General features: G+C 43.6%; 1 protein-coding gene across 2 annotated transcripts in view; it reads right to left on the bottom strand.

Annotated features, from left to right (window-relative positions):
- Nucleotides 1-13,233, bottom strand: part of PIK3R6 (phosphoinositide-3-kinase regulatory subunit 6) — a 70,567-nt gene extending 57,334 nt beyond the window's left edge. The window contains exon 1 of one of the 2 annotated variants that reach the window (XM_061616513.1): nt 12,345-13,233. The gene's annotated coding sequence lies outside the window, so the exon portion shown is untranslated. The remainder of the gene's footprint in view (nt 1-12,344) is intronic. The other variant, XM_061616510.1, reaches the window with a different exon arrangement.
- Between the last annotated feature and the right edge of the window lie 505 nt (nt 13,234-13,738).

Here is a 13,738-nt window from a genome sequence, read left to right as displayed (position 1 = left end):
TCTGGTTGCCTCACCTCAAAAAGGATATTGTAGAGTTGGAAAAGATTTAGAAAAGGGCAACCAGAGTGATCAAGGGGATGGAGTGACCCTCCCCCCATGAAGAACGGTTGCAGCATTTGGGACTTTTTCGTTTAGGGAAAAGGCAAGTCAGAGGTGACATGACAGAAGTGTATAAAATTATGCATGGCATGGAAAAAGTGGATAGAGAAAAGCTTTTCTTCCTCTCTCATACAGAACTTATAAGACACCCAATGAAGCTGAATGATGGAAGATTCAGGACAGATAAAAGAAAATACTTCTTCACAGTGCATAGTTAAACTATAGAACTCACTCCCAGAAGAGGCAGTGATGGCTACCAACTTGGACAGCTTTAAAAGAGGATTAGAAAAATTTATGGAGGATGATGGTATCAAGGGCTATTTGCCATGATGGCTATGCTCTGTTTCCACAGTCAGAGGCAGTATGCTTTCGAATACCAGTTGCTGGAAACCACGGGGGGGGGAGAGTGCTCTTGCACTCAGATCCTGCTTGTGAGCTTTCCATGGGCATCTGGTTGGCCACTGTGAGAACAGGATGCTGGACTAGATGACCCACTAGCCTGATCAAGCAGGCTGTTTTAATGTTCTTATGTTCTTATGCATTTCCAAAAATGTACTGGGAAATATAGAGAGAGGGGCTACGCGTCTTGGACCATACCCTTGCTTCATAGAAAATATTTCTTTTTTTAAAAAAAAAATAACAATTCTGAAAAATGACATTGAAGATGATAAATAAATCCCTAAATCAGGGGTAGGGAACCTGTGACCATCTATGTGTTGTTGGACTACAACACCCATCATCCCTGATCCTTGGCCATGCTGGCTGGGCCTGATGGGAGCTAGTAAGCTACAGTTTAGAGCCTCAGATTATGAGGGGCCTCAAAAAACCAAAACATTACTAAATTTCAAGTTTTACATAATTGGTTACAAAATAAAGGAAACAGGGAAAACACTCTAATACACACATCATTGTTCTGATAGGACAAAAATACACTGAATAACTACACAGTTATTTGTCATATTGTATTTATAAATCTGTGCAGAAATAACTATAATATGGTTTTCATATGTGCTAAGTAAGAAATCATCTTCATTTAATAGTATTTCATATGCAAATAGGCTTATTGCAAGATATATGTTTTAGTTTTTAAAAGTTTTTTATTACTATGTTCATTGTTCTTTGTTAGAAAATTATACTTTTTTGGTAATGCTATGGGGCCTCTTAACATTGACATAGTTTAGGGCCGCAGCACATCTTAATCTGGCTCTGCTCACTCCTGACCTTAATAAATAAATGCCAACCAAAAGGAGAGGGTTGCTACTGCAACTACAAAATACACAGAAAAAGTCACTACCCAAATTTGCAAAGGAAAATGTAAAACATTGTGGTATGCAGCCTAAATGAAAGCTAGCAAAACAATAAAAAAGAGCACAATAACTGTGAATTACAGAATTATACAGCCACGAGAGTGACTGTATACTATAGCCAGTGTGGATTTTTCACATTCCGCAATATTAAATTGAAAATACCCCCATGTCATTCTGATGCTTCCCATAAACTCATTTCAAAATGTAACTTTACAAAACTTATAGTCCTGAACTCAAACGCTTGCTTAACAACCCTGTAAATTTTCGTGGCGATACACAAAACAGTCAGAGAATAGAGAGTTCAAAGTCTAAAAAGAAAGAAAACAACTCCAGCCCTCTTTTGGACTTTCTTCTGTCAGAGTTCTTATAATCTGTTGAAATTCATTAAAAATCAGCCATTTTCACAGAGTACCTGTGATCCTATTACTGACCTTGCCCCATACTCTGACCTTCATCTTCTGCAGTTTAAAAGTTAAAAAATGTCTGCCTGGTTTTTCATTAATTTAAGAAATTTCGCATTGAACTGAATGATAGTGTTGGGCATGCTCAGTAAGAACCAACTGTCAGTGTTCTAAAAGCCAGACTCACAGCTGCTTGGCTTGGCTAAGAAGGGGGTCACACCCACACCAGACTTTGATTTGACATGAGACAGTCATGACTTCCCCCAGAGAGTCCTGGGAAGTATAGTTTGTGAAGGGTGCTGAGAGGAGACTCCTATTCCACTGACAGAGTTCCAGTGGCCTGAGGGTGGTCAGCCACTTTGATTGAAGGTCTGTGAGGAGAACAGGGTATCTCCTAGCAACTCTCAGCATCCTTCACTAACTACACTTCCCAGGATACTTTGAGAGAAGTTATGACTGTCCAAAGTGGAATAAAGGCCTGGTGTGGATGTGGCCAGGGACAGCTTTGGTTTAAATTTGGGTGCAAGGCTACATGTGCCTGCAGTAGAATAAAAAGGTGGGGGAAACGCTAAAAAGCACTGATACTGTTCAAAATATTTTCCTTTTGGAAAGGAAAGGGGCTTCCCCTCTGCCCAGTGCCCAGCCACCCAATCTCATCTCCTCCCCCTCTTGCTACCCTCCCTGCCCCTCCCCCAGGTCATTGTTGGACTGCAACCTGGGAAACCAGGGTTCAAATCCCCACACAGCCATGAAGCTCACTGCGTGACCTTGGGCCAGTCACTGCCTCTCAATGGTAAAACCACCTCTGAATATTGTTTACCATGAAAACCTTATTCATAGGGTCAACATAAGTCGGGATTGACTTGAAGGCAATCCATTTCCATATTCAAGCATAATAGCACAGAAATAAATTCCATTGAACTCAAAAGGTATGCAAATGATCAAACCCAGCCTCCTTTCTTCTCCCTCCTATCCCCTCCCTTCTCCTCCCTCCTATCCCCTCCCCCTTCCTTTGCCCCTCTCTCCCCATAACCCATCCCAATCCCCTCCTTCCGTTTCCCCCTCCTCCCCATGGTCAGTTTTACCTCTCTTAAGCATGACTGCACGGGAGTAAATACCATTGAACTCTATAAGCATGCAAATGATCAAACCTGCCCTCCCCTCCCCCTTCCTCTGCCCCCCTCCAATCCACTCCTTCCCCTTCCCCCTTCCCCTGCCCCATGGTCAGTCTTACCTATCCTAACCATGATTGCGTAGGAGTAAATCCCATTGAACTCAGAAAGAATGCAAATGATCAGACCTAACTTTCCCCCCTTCCCCTGTCCTCTCCCTTTTTCCTCCTCCCCTACCCACTCCAGCCCTCCCTCCCCCCAGTCAGTTTTACCTATCTTAAGCATGATTGCATGGGAGTAAATCCCACTGAACTCAATAAACATGCAAATGATCAAACCTGTCCTCCTCCTCCCCTCCCCTCCTTACTGCTCCCATCCCCCTACTCCCCTCTGGCCTCCCTCCCCTCCCTCCTCCTCCTCCCCTCCCCATCCCCTGTGGTCAGTCTCACCTTTCCTAAGCATGATTGCAGGGGAGTAAATCCCACTGAACTCAATAAGCATACAAATGATCAATGAAACTTGCACAGGATTCCATTCCTTACCTCCCAGATTAAAAAGCAGAGAAATTCACTAATAGGCAAAAATGCTTGCAGTTTAAGAACATACCTACAGCCCACAAATATTTCTATCCAACTTTAAAAAGCAGGGAAATTGGGCAGCTAGAGTGAATGCACCAGGGGAGCAGGAGACCTGAACTCCTCTCTGATATATTGTACTGCCCTACACATTTGTCAAAATGCAAACACAATTTGGGTTGGTCTTTTACAGTCCAATCCACTTCCTGTGGAGCTTGGAAGAATTTGGTAACATGTGCCTCTGAGCATATGGTGAGTGGTGGCAACACCTGCACTCAGCCCAAATACTAGAAAGAAGACATGTGCTGTGCTAATCTTGTTTTAGCAGGGAGGAAGCAACATTATAAAGACAGTTGATATAGTTCAGATGGTCACTTTAGATATGTCTGATTTACTTTGCAATTTTAGTGAAGTTTCCTATAGTAAATCATTTTCTGTTATTTCTTTTTCTGTGAATATGTGAAGTACAGCAACACTTTGCAAAATTTACACTAAAAATCTCCAAAAATAATTGTGGAATAATGTCACTGACTATTCTGCAGAATAGTCTCCAGTGGACATCAGGAGTGTTTCAATTTGCACAAGAGAAAACAGTGAGAGGTGTAATATATTCTAGCAAAATTTTAGGTGTGCTCTATGTTTTAAATTGATTGTGCCCACCTTACCTTAAATGAAGTGGTTTAAACAAGGCAGGCTGAAGACATGCATCCTCTTTTTTCCAACAGCTAGAGTCAGTGCTGAAGTAGCAACATATTGGAATCAGTTTCAGATTCAGCTGTTTATGCACCCAAAATAGAAATAGAACACAACCTCCAATTTGAAACACAAAAGGCTGTCTTCACCATCATATGACATTGACCAATAAAAAGGCATTGAAATTAATAAAAATAAATTTGACACAGATTTCTAGGATGAATGAGGGAAATAAAATTTTCTAGACTAGATTCTCTGTAGACACATTAGTAACATAGGAAAAAAGCAAAGTAAGAAGAACAGCAACAAACATACAAAAATGTAATTCTCCATCTTTGGAGATGGCAGGTGTTGCCACCACTCACCATATGCTCAGAGGCACATGTTACCGAATTCTTCCAAGCTACACAGAGAGTGGATTGGACTGTGAAAGACCAACCCAAATTGTGTTTGCATTTTGACCAATTTGTAGGGCAGTCCAATATCTCAGAGAGGAGGTCAGGTCTCCTGTTCCCCTGGTGCATTCACTCTAGCTGCCCAATTTCCCTGCTTTTTAAAGTTTGATAGAAATATCTGTGGGCTATAGGTATGTTCTTAAACCACAACTTTTTTGCCTATTAGTGAATAGATAAATATATTGAGAGGCCCAAAACATGGGACCTGAAACAGCAGTATGTAACAATGCAAAATACTGCCACAGTGAATATAAGTAACATAAAAAAATATACAATAATGCCGGGCAAAGGAAAATGACACAATAATACAAAGATGACAGTTATTCCAGATTGTTAAACTGTTTCAATGCTTCTTCAGACATTCATAATACTCAAATTCCAGCAGCCTGCATTCCTAGAGGTCTAAGGATTAACAAAAGTCCAGGTCTTTTCAACACTGACCAGGAGTTTAAGAACAAATGGGCAGCAATTCTGTTGCTGTTTGAATACCTTTACTGTTCATAGACTTACATGCGGGTAAAATTTCTCATGTTTTAAACAGATATTTGTGGGAGAGTCAAGGCTGGCTGCTAGAATTTGAGTTACATATTGTTGTTTCAGGCCCCATGTTTTGGGCCTCTCAATATATTTATATATTCTATGATTCACAGTCATTGTGCTCATTTTTATTGTTTTGCTAGCTTTCATTTCAGCTGCATGCCACAGTGTTTTACATTTTCCTTTGCAAATTTGGGTAGTGACTTTTTCTGTCTACTTAATAAATAAATGACAAGGAAGAAAGAAGATACCATAATTGATCTATTTTTTTCTATGCTTCTTGAACATCTGTGACTAGCCACTATCATAGTAAATGCAAAAGGGCTCAGTTGTTCTTTTGAGTGACCCTGGCAGTCAGAGTGTGTCAGCACTAGTGATAGGTGAGAATTTCAGTTCAGTTCGCATTTCAAGCAGAATTTATCAAATTTGCAATTTCCAAAACAATATGAGAAATGAAACACAGACATTCTTCAAAATTAGCATTTATTTGAATTTTGGGATGCAGTTTGCCAACTAATAAATGTAAATGTACTGCCTTCAAGTAAATCCTGATTTATGGCGACCCTATGAATAAGGTTTTCATGGTAAGTGGTAGTCAGAGGTGGTTTTACCTCTGCTTTCCTCTGAGGCTGAGAGGCAGTGACTGGACCATGGTCACCCAGTGAGCTTCGTGGCTGTGTGGGGATTCGAACCCTGTTCTCCCAGGTCCTAGTCCAACACTCTCATCACTACGTCACATTGGCTCTCAGCTATGCTATGTTATATTTTAATTTGCAACACACACATACCCACTGTACAAGATTGCCTCTTTCATATCTAGCTTGCCCCTTCTACCTGTGTCAGTCCTCCATCTCAAAGAAAGTGAAATTGCAGCTGCTGATCAACATCCCAAAAGAACAGCAAGTATTGGGAACAACTTGCCTTCACTTGCAAAAACGGCCTATCAGTTGACCTGAACCTGATTTGAAGATTATATCAGTTTCCTACACTGGATAATATAGAAAACTAGTTTAATAAACCAGAATGTCTTTATCAAGGTCATGAGGGCAAAGGCAACAAGGGAAGTGAAACCTTTACAAAAATGCATATATTAGGGGAAAGGGTGCATAACAATGAATACATGATTGAAAATAACATGCAAAAAGGCAGGAAATGATGAGAAATGGTTTGCAAAAATGTGTACCGTTGTCAAAAACTGCCTACAAAAATGTGTTCATTTGGAGAAAATCACACTAAAATGGTGGAGAATTTTCATGAGGAATTTTTATTAAAAAATTCACAGATTGCTGTAGAAATGTAGAGAACTGAATTTAACACTGGACAAATGAGCAACTGAGAGAACCGAAACAGACAGATCTTTCCATCCCTATTCAGCACTCACAGAGAAACCATCTTATGAACATGAACACAATAGCACTGGTACCCACCAATGTGATCATTACAGCCACAAGCAGCTCACACACAATTTTTTTAAAGGAAGAATAGCCAGCTGAAAAGATGTTTCTATTTGCTGGGGTCTACCTCTGAAAGTTGCCATTTAAAGAGCTCAAAAGTAAGGGACACATTGTGAGACCATAAGAAAGTGATGCATTATGTGGGTCAAAACAGTACTTCAGCAAAATATACTATTGTAACATGAAATTAAAGTTGCTTTTTGCAGTTGCAGTGCATCTCACAAAGGTTCATAAATAAGGAATCATTCCTTGAAATAAGGATCAGGTGACAAGCCTCTCTACCACATATTCATTACAAAATGAAGGCATAGGAACTCAGGCTCCATTACTAGAATCTGGCCACAGTTACAGAAATCAGATTCCCCCTAAGCTAGACTTATTTCTTGCCAATAAAAAAGAACTTCTACAAAGTAAAAAGAGAGTGTGTGTGTTACTAAGACAACAGGAACTGATTCCCAACTCTTTCCTCAAAACTTAGGACATATAAAATATATTTTTTTAAAAATGGGAAGGATTGGGAAATCAGAAATCGCTGAATTGTGTTTTAATTTGGAATGGGGGGAAAATAGCTCTAGGGAGCTGTAGGCCCAATATTAAGGTATAAATGTGGCTGGGGGGAAATTAATGAATAAGCAAACTAACAATTTCCTGTGTAACCCCGGCTATGGCCACATTAAGGGTTTATTGGCTCCCTGAAGTAATAGTAGATTGATACTTCCATGCCCATGCGCATGCACAAACACATACCGTACATGGATAATACTGGTGCACATTCCTTCCATTAAAATGGTTACTCTCAATTGTAAAATTCCCAGTTGGTTGATATGTGGAAACACAGGAAACTGCACTTTGCTGAGTCAGACCAGCACTGAGCCCATTAAGCTGAATACTGTCTGCACTGACAGGCAGCAGCTCTCCAGGGTTTCAGGCAGGAGTTTTTCCCAGTCCTGCCTGGTGGTGCTAGAGAATGAATTTAGAATATTTTGCATGCAAAGTGTGTATTCTGCCATTGAGTTATGGCACATCAGAGCTTGGAAAAGTTACTTTTTTGAACTACAACTCCCATCAGCCCAATTCAGTGGCCATGCTGGCTGAGGCTGATGGGATTTGTAGTTCAAAAAAGTAACTTTTCCAAGCTGTGCAACTTTCCCCACAAGGTGCACTGTTAGTACTCATTCTGTTAGCTGGAACATCAGGGCTTGTTCACACAGACTTATTCCAAAGTAACAACTTCTTAGTTCAGTGTAATTCCACAGTTATGTTGGCTTGCAAATGAAGTAAAAAAGCAAAGTGCATTTATCACATTCTCTTAGTTATATGGAGCAGAGGAGGCACTGGAGTTACTGTCTATTAAATGGTTGTAAAGGCTCAAGCTCAGCTATCCATCCAGAGGATTATTAGTGTCAGTTGTTCTTGATTTGAATTGCTGGGAAGTGGTGTGACCACTCACCACATGTGCCGAATCTAATGCATGGGGGACCCCATTGCTCCCAAGAAGCAGATTGACTTGAAAGTTTCATAGATAGAACTGAAATTTACTTCCAAATAAATATATTTAGGATTGGATTGTGTTTGATTTGACTTTGCCCACAGCCTGCTTAGTTTACAAGGTAAATGAAGCACACACACACCCCTAACCAAGCTACTTGACTTTTACTCTGTCCTCACCCCCACATTCAAGGGTACCATATTGGGGTTTAGGGAGGGAGATATTTACAAATGAGTTGAAAGATGTACTCTTGGATATATTCAAGATTAAATTGCAAAAATATAATGGCAAGCTGCTTTAGGAATATTTGCTGTGGTTACCTTTTTAAAATGCCTTACAATGAGTAGAGATATAGGTGCTCTTGAGGTATAATCACACATGCTCTGAAACATGGGGGAGGGGAGCTGTCTCCTACCTCCCTAAATATGCAATATATGCAACAGGTCAGCTTGTGATATTTTTTAAAAAAAAACACCTATTTGGCTGGTAGTTGAAGAATGAGATAAGACCACAAGGACAAATGATGAGACTGACCATTGAAACACACCAATTGATTCTATCCAAATGGCCATTGGAATGCATAAGCCAAAAATCATTTGTCAGTGTGATTAATTTTAGAGACTGTCTCCAATAGTTAAAAAAAAAAGAGACAGAGAAAAAGAGAGATACAACTGCCCTTCTGAATTGCCACTAAAATACATTGCGATGAGTTGGGATCTTGCACCTTGAACTGAAGCCCTCATAATAAAGCTACTTGCCATTCCAAATGACAGTAAGGAAGGCATTGCGATAGCTTTGTTCCTGCTAAAATGTCTGAAGGCTTTGTTGTCTGCTGTGTTAATCAGCTGAATTTCTTAATGACCACAGGAATGCCAGTCCTTCCTTCCATTGTCATCTGGGTAAAGACCAACTGAGTTTCTAAATGGCCATAAAAATGCATAGGGATAGCTTGGATCCTGCTAAATTGCTTGCAGGCTTCACTGTCAAGGAACTAGATTTGCAATGGCTTTAGGAATGTGAATGCATTGAGATGGCTGGGGAAGACTGAACAATGATTTATATGAACTGCCTCTATCACTCACTGATGCACACACAGACACTCCCATCCACCCACCCAAAGGCCCCAGGATGCTTACAACCCCACTCTCCTTCCCCGTCACCATTTTGGTATTGGTTAGCACACATTATTTGAATAGACCTGACAACAATCTTGGCAAGAATTACAACTTCAAAATAAATCCAGACAAATTCTTGTCCTTCCAAATGACCAAATAAATGCATTACAATATACTGGCATGAAAACTGCAGAGGAAAGTCTATGACGGTTGGCCCAAAACAGAGTGATAATTGCTTTGACAGATGATTGTGGGACCATAGCCTTCACTGGCTGACCTGTCAAGGCATGTTTCCCAAAGGAGGAAGATGTGGGCTCCATTCTACATGAAACCAGAATAGAAACACAGACAAGCCAGCCACAAATTGGCTTGTTATGACTATACTACCAGCACCACATAGGCCTTCCTTATACAGCCAGGAACTTTAGCAACATTTGCTGTGTTGATGTCTGGATATTTATTTTTGCAAGACGGGAATGAACTTTAGTAGCAGAAGTGATGTTAGGGGATGGCCAAGCCCCAGGTCTGTTGTGCTGGGCCCCAAACCTCTTGTTTTAACTTTGCTTACACATTGGATGGACACCCTGCAAAGCACAGTGCTAGTGAGACCCCAGCCACTTGTTACCTTAATCTGTCCAGAGGCATCCATCTCTATAAATTAGCATAACACAAATTTATCCCACGAGCCTGTGTACTAAGCCTTTTAGTACCTAGCAACACCTTTGAGTTAATGGAGAAAGGTTTGCAGGAGACAAGGACAGTGCAAGGAGAAGGGAGTATGGGGGCTTTGAGTTTAATTTATAATTTGTCTTGATTCACAGCCCCATGGTTAATAAAGTTAGAAAGTTCACCATAAGTGTTGCTTTTCCCAGGAGAGAGTCTAACTGTAGCATTTCCCAATTGTAATGACTGCTGAACACTGGTGTCAGTCTGCTGCCAGCTCCTCCCACTCTCAGGCCTAGCGACCAAACAGAAGTGACATCATAGAACAGCATGCTGTGAGGAAGGGGGGGCAATGGCTGAAGAGATTGGATCTTGAAGCTGTCCATTCTGAGGCTGACCGACAGCGGAATCTATGAATGTTTAAACAAGAGATGAGACAGGTCCCTCTGGGATCTGGCAGCATGCCCCAGATCCATTGCCAGGTGGGTGAGGAGGCATCGGGGGAGTTGCAAGTTTGAATACCAGGAGTGTTGACAGTTTAATATACTTTTTCTTCACATAGTGTCAAAATAGCTGTTGTCTGTGAACAGGCTTTTCAAGGGCTATTTCTATAGCCAGAGAAGGATGTGTAGACTGGTGTCTGGACATTAATGATTCTTTAGAGAATTCCTCCAGCACGTCATATTTAATGATTTTTAGGAAAAAGAAAATGGCTCTAAGGAAGCAACAGCCCATTATAATTTACCATCTCCCCTCCCATTTCCAGGGATGGCTTCAGAAAAACAATGGGGGGGGGAGAGAATTCCAACACTTGTGGCCAAATTTGTTCATCAAAAGAGCAGCCACTAAACTGAGACAGCACATGCAAAAACATGGTAAAGCAGCAGGCCTGGCCATCTCCTCACACTGTTGTTGACTCTCTCTTCATGCATCTGCAGCCAATGTAAGAAGCCACTATGGTGCAAAGTAAACCTGTAGTTGCTAAATATCAGTGTGATGATATCCCAGTGCCTTTTCCTCACTGACATTATTCATGCAGAAAGCATGTCTGTGCATTTTTATATCTTGGAGACCAGTTGCACTCACATTGAACTGGATCCTAATGGAAAGACTTTAGGACATTCTATTCTCGATGCCCTCCTCCCCTTCCTCCAGCAGGACTGTCAGCCTAGCAAACTCAGTGCAATCTCATGGTGATCTCAGAGAGGGGGAGGGGGAGGGAGAGAGAGTCATCTTTAGCTTGGTCCATACAGGCATGTTCCTCATTCAGTGGCTGAAGCATAAAGAGGTGATCTTCATGTGTGAATCCGCAAACACAGACCAAAGGGCAGAGACAGAATTTTTAACTTCCAACATAAGGTTTTACAATGGAGCCAGTTCACACATTTACCTGTGAGAAATCAAGGGCCAGCCAACTATATTTGTGAGCAGGCCCTTAAGTGCAGTATAAATAGAGCTGAACTGGGAGGAGGAGCAGCTGCCAATCTGGGCATGCCAGCAAGAGGACATCAGTCCAACAAAATGTGCTTCGGGATGAAAACTCCCTGTAACGCGAGCCAGCGATTGCGCAAGTATCTGAGGAGTGCTTGTTCCCGAAAGGCCGCGGCAACCTTCCCCGCGTTTCTCTTCCCGGTCTTTCTTGTCCCAGATCGTATGGAAACCGGTCTGAAGGGCCTTTGCCAGCAAATTGAGTGGGCCGATCGGGAGAATAAACAGCTCTTCCTCGCCCTTGGGAGCGGGAGCTGGCACCGATTCCGTTGGGGAGCACCTGTTGAAGAGCATCTGGGCACAAGCGCTGCTGCTCCCTCTGCAGTTGTTTTCGCCGGGATTCATTCTGCCCGGATGCACTTCTCCGGCCCACCCTCCCCATCATGATAATAATAACCTCCCTTGCACATGACATTGACTTAGGAAAAGGAAGCATCCATATCCTGTTGGGATCGTTTCCTTCCTAAATTGTTCTTTGGCAGAGCTAGGGCGGCCTCTCTCACATACGCATCCTCTCCTCCTTGCCCTCTCATATTACTCACGCGCCCCTGTTCCTTACCTTGCAACCCCATAGGGCACGATGGTCTTCCCGTGCAGTTTAGGAAGGACCCCGGCCAAAGAGATGTCGCAAGGGGACGCCCAGATCCTCCCAAGTTTCCTGGGCTCTAGAGCAGGGCTCCTTGGAAGACGAGTTTTCAAAGCCACTTCTCCTAAAACGTTACATCGCAAGCCACCAAAGAACGAGGGAATCGTGCTAGTTTAATCCCTAAGGCAGGTTTTTCTTTTCGGCTTGGATTGCTCAGATGCCCCCGAGATGCATTAAAAACACCACCACCCAAACCGGCTTTCGAGGTTGCGTTCACACCGTGCCCCTTCTCGGACCGAAAGGGGACCATCGAAAGTTGACGCGAAGCCGCGCCGGGGACAGCAGTCTCGCGCAGGAAACGCTCGCTTACCTCCGGGAGTTCGTGCGTCTCTCTGGGGTCCCGCCACCACAACTCCACCAGCAGCGTCGGTCTGGTTGCTACTTCTCGTCGCCTTGGCTCGGATCGCTCCGGAAGACGCCGGGCGCCCGCTCCTCGCTCGCTCGCTCGCTCGGTCCAGAGCGCAGCTCCGCGGCTGCAAAACTCTCCCTGCTGCGCCAGGACGCCAGGAAACTACTTGCTCTCGCCCAACCGCGAGAAGCGCCTCCGCCTCCTCCTCGCTCGGTCGGTCGGTCCCGTCTGCTGCCTGGCCTGCGCCGAGGACCGGCTGAGCTGCCTGCAGCCTTTTGCTGCTCTTCGGCCCCCGAAGAAGTCGAGGAGTGGCGTGGAAAGGTGCCGGCGGAGGCAGAAGTAGCCGCGGCCGCCAAAGCTAATTAGCGCATGAGTCACCGGGCGAGCTGGGAGGCTGCCCGGACCTTGAGGTGCGTGTGGGTGTCTCGGTCCAGGCGAGAGGTGGCTGCGCCGGGCACCTCTGCCCTGGCATCTAGACTAGGAAAAGGGCTCTGCTAAATAAAGAGACGGACACAAACAAGGTCGCCATGGAAGGGAAGGAAGGAAGGCAGGAAGGCGGGCAGCTGCTCGCCCTCGCCAAGGGCTTCCTGGCAGCGGCCGCAGCCGGTTATCCGGCTGACTTAGCTTTCTAGCAACACTTGGCAGGAAAGGAAGATCTGGCGCTTTCATTTCATCCCCTCTCTCGCTCCCAGGCCCAGTTCAATATCGTCGCGTATTTCCTGTACATCAGTTTCCTTCTCCTAAAACTGCAAACTTTTTTTAACAAAAGAAATTGAATTCGTGGAATTGACTTACAGGCACACCATCCTTTTGCAGGCTTAAGAAAAACGGCGCCTGATGAAACCCAGCGTTCTGTTTTCATACCACCACCTCCCCGCAACCTTGAGTCCCGACACTTCCCTTGTTAGAAATGAAAGACTGGCAGTGCTAAAGTCTTCATCCCCAAAGCCAATCAACATCTTGCACAATATCCGTGGGGGGTGTACCACAGTGTTCCTCAAAGTTGGGTCCTGGTATATAGTTGGACTACAGTTCCCATCATCCCTGACCATTGGCTAAGCTGGCTGAGGATGATGGGAGCTGTAGTTGAACAATTTCTGGGGACCCAAGGTTGAAGAATATGGGTGCAGTGAATGGGACGTTGGACATAGCCTGGAGAGATTTGGGTTCAAAGCCCTGCTCAGTAAGGAAGCTGACTCAAGGCCAGTAGCCACCTCTGAGCCTCAACAACCCCACAGGGTTGTTGTGAGACTAAAAGAGGGGAACTATGCACACTGGTATGAAGAGGGGAATCTGAGCTACTCTGTGGAAGGGGGATGAAAAAAACTAATAAATAACATTCAATTAAGAAGACT

The sequence above is a fragment of the Rhineura floridana genome, chromosome 3, assembly GCF_030035675.1.
Source record: "Rhineura floridana isolate rRhiFlo1 chromosome 3, rRhiFlo1.hap2, whole genome shotgun sequence".
NCBI lineage: Eukaryota > Metazoa > Chordata > Lepidosauria > Squamata > Rhineuridae > Rhineura > Rhineura floridana.
This window is presented reverse-complemented; position numbering and strand designations above follow the sequence as displayed.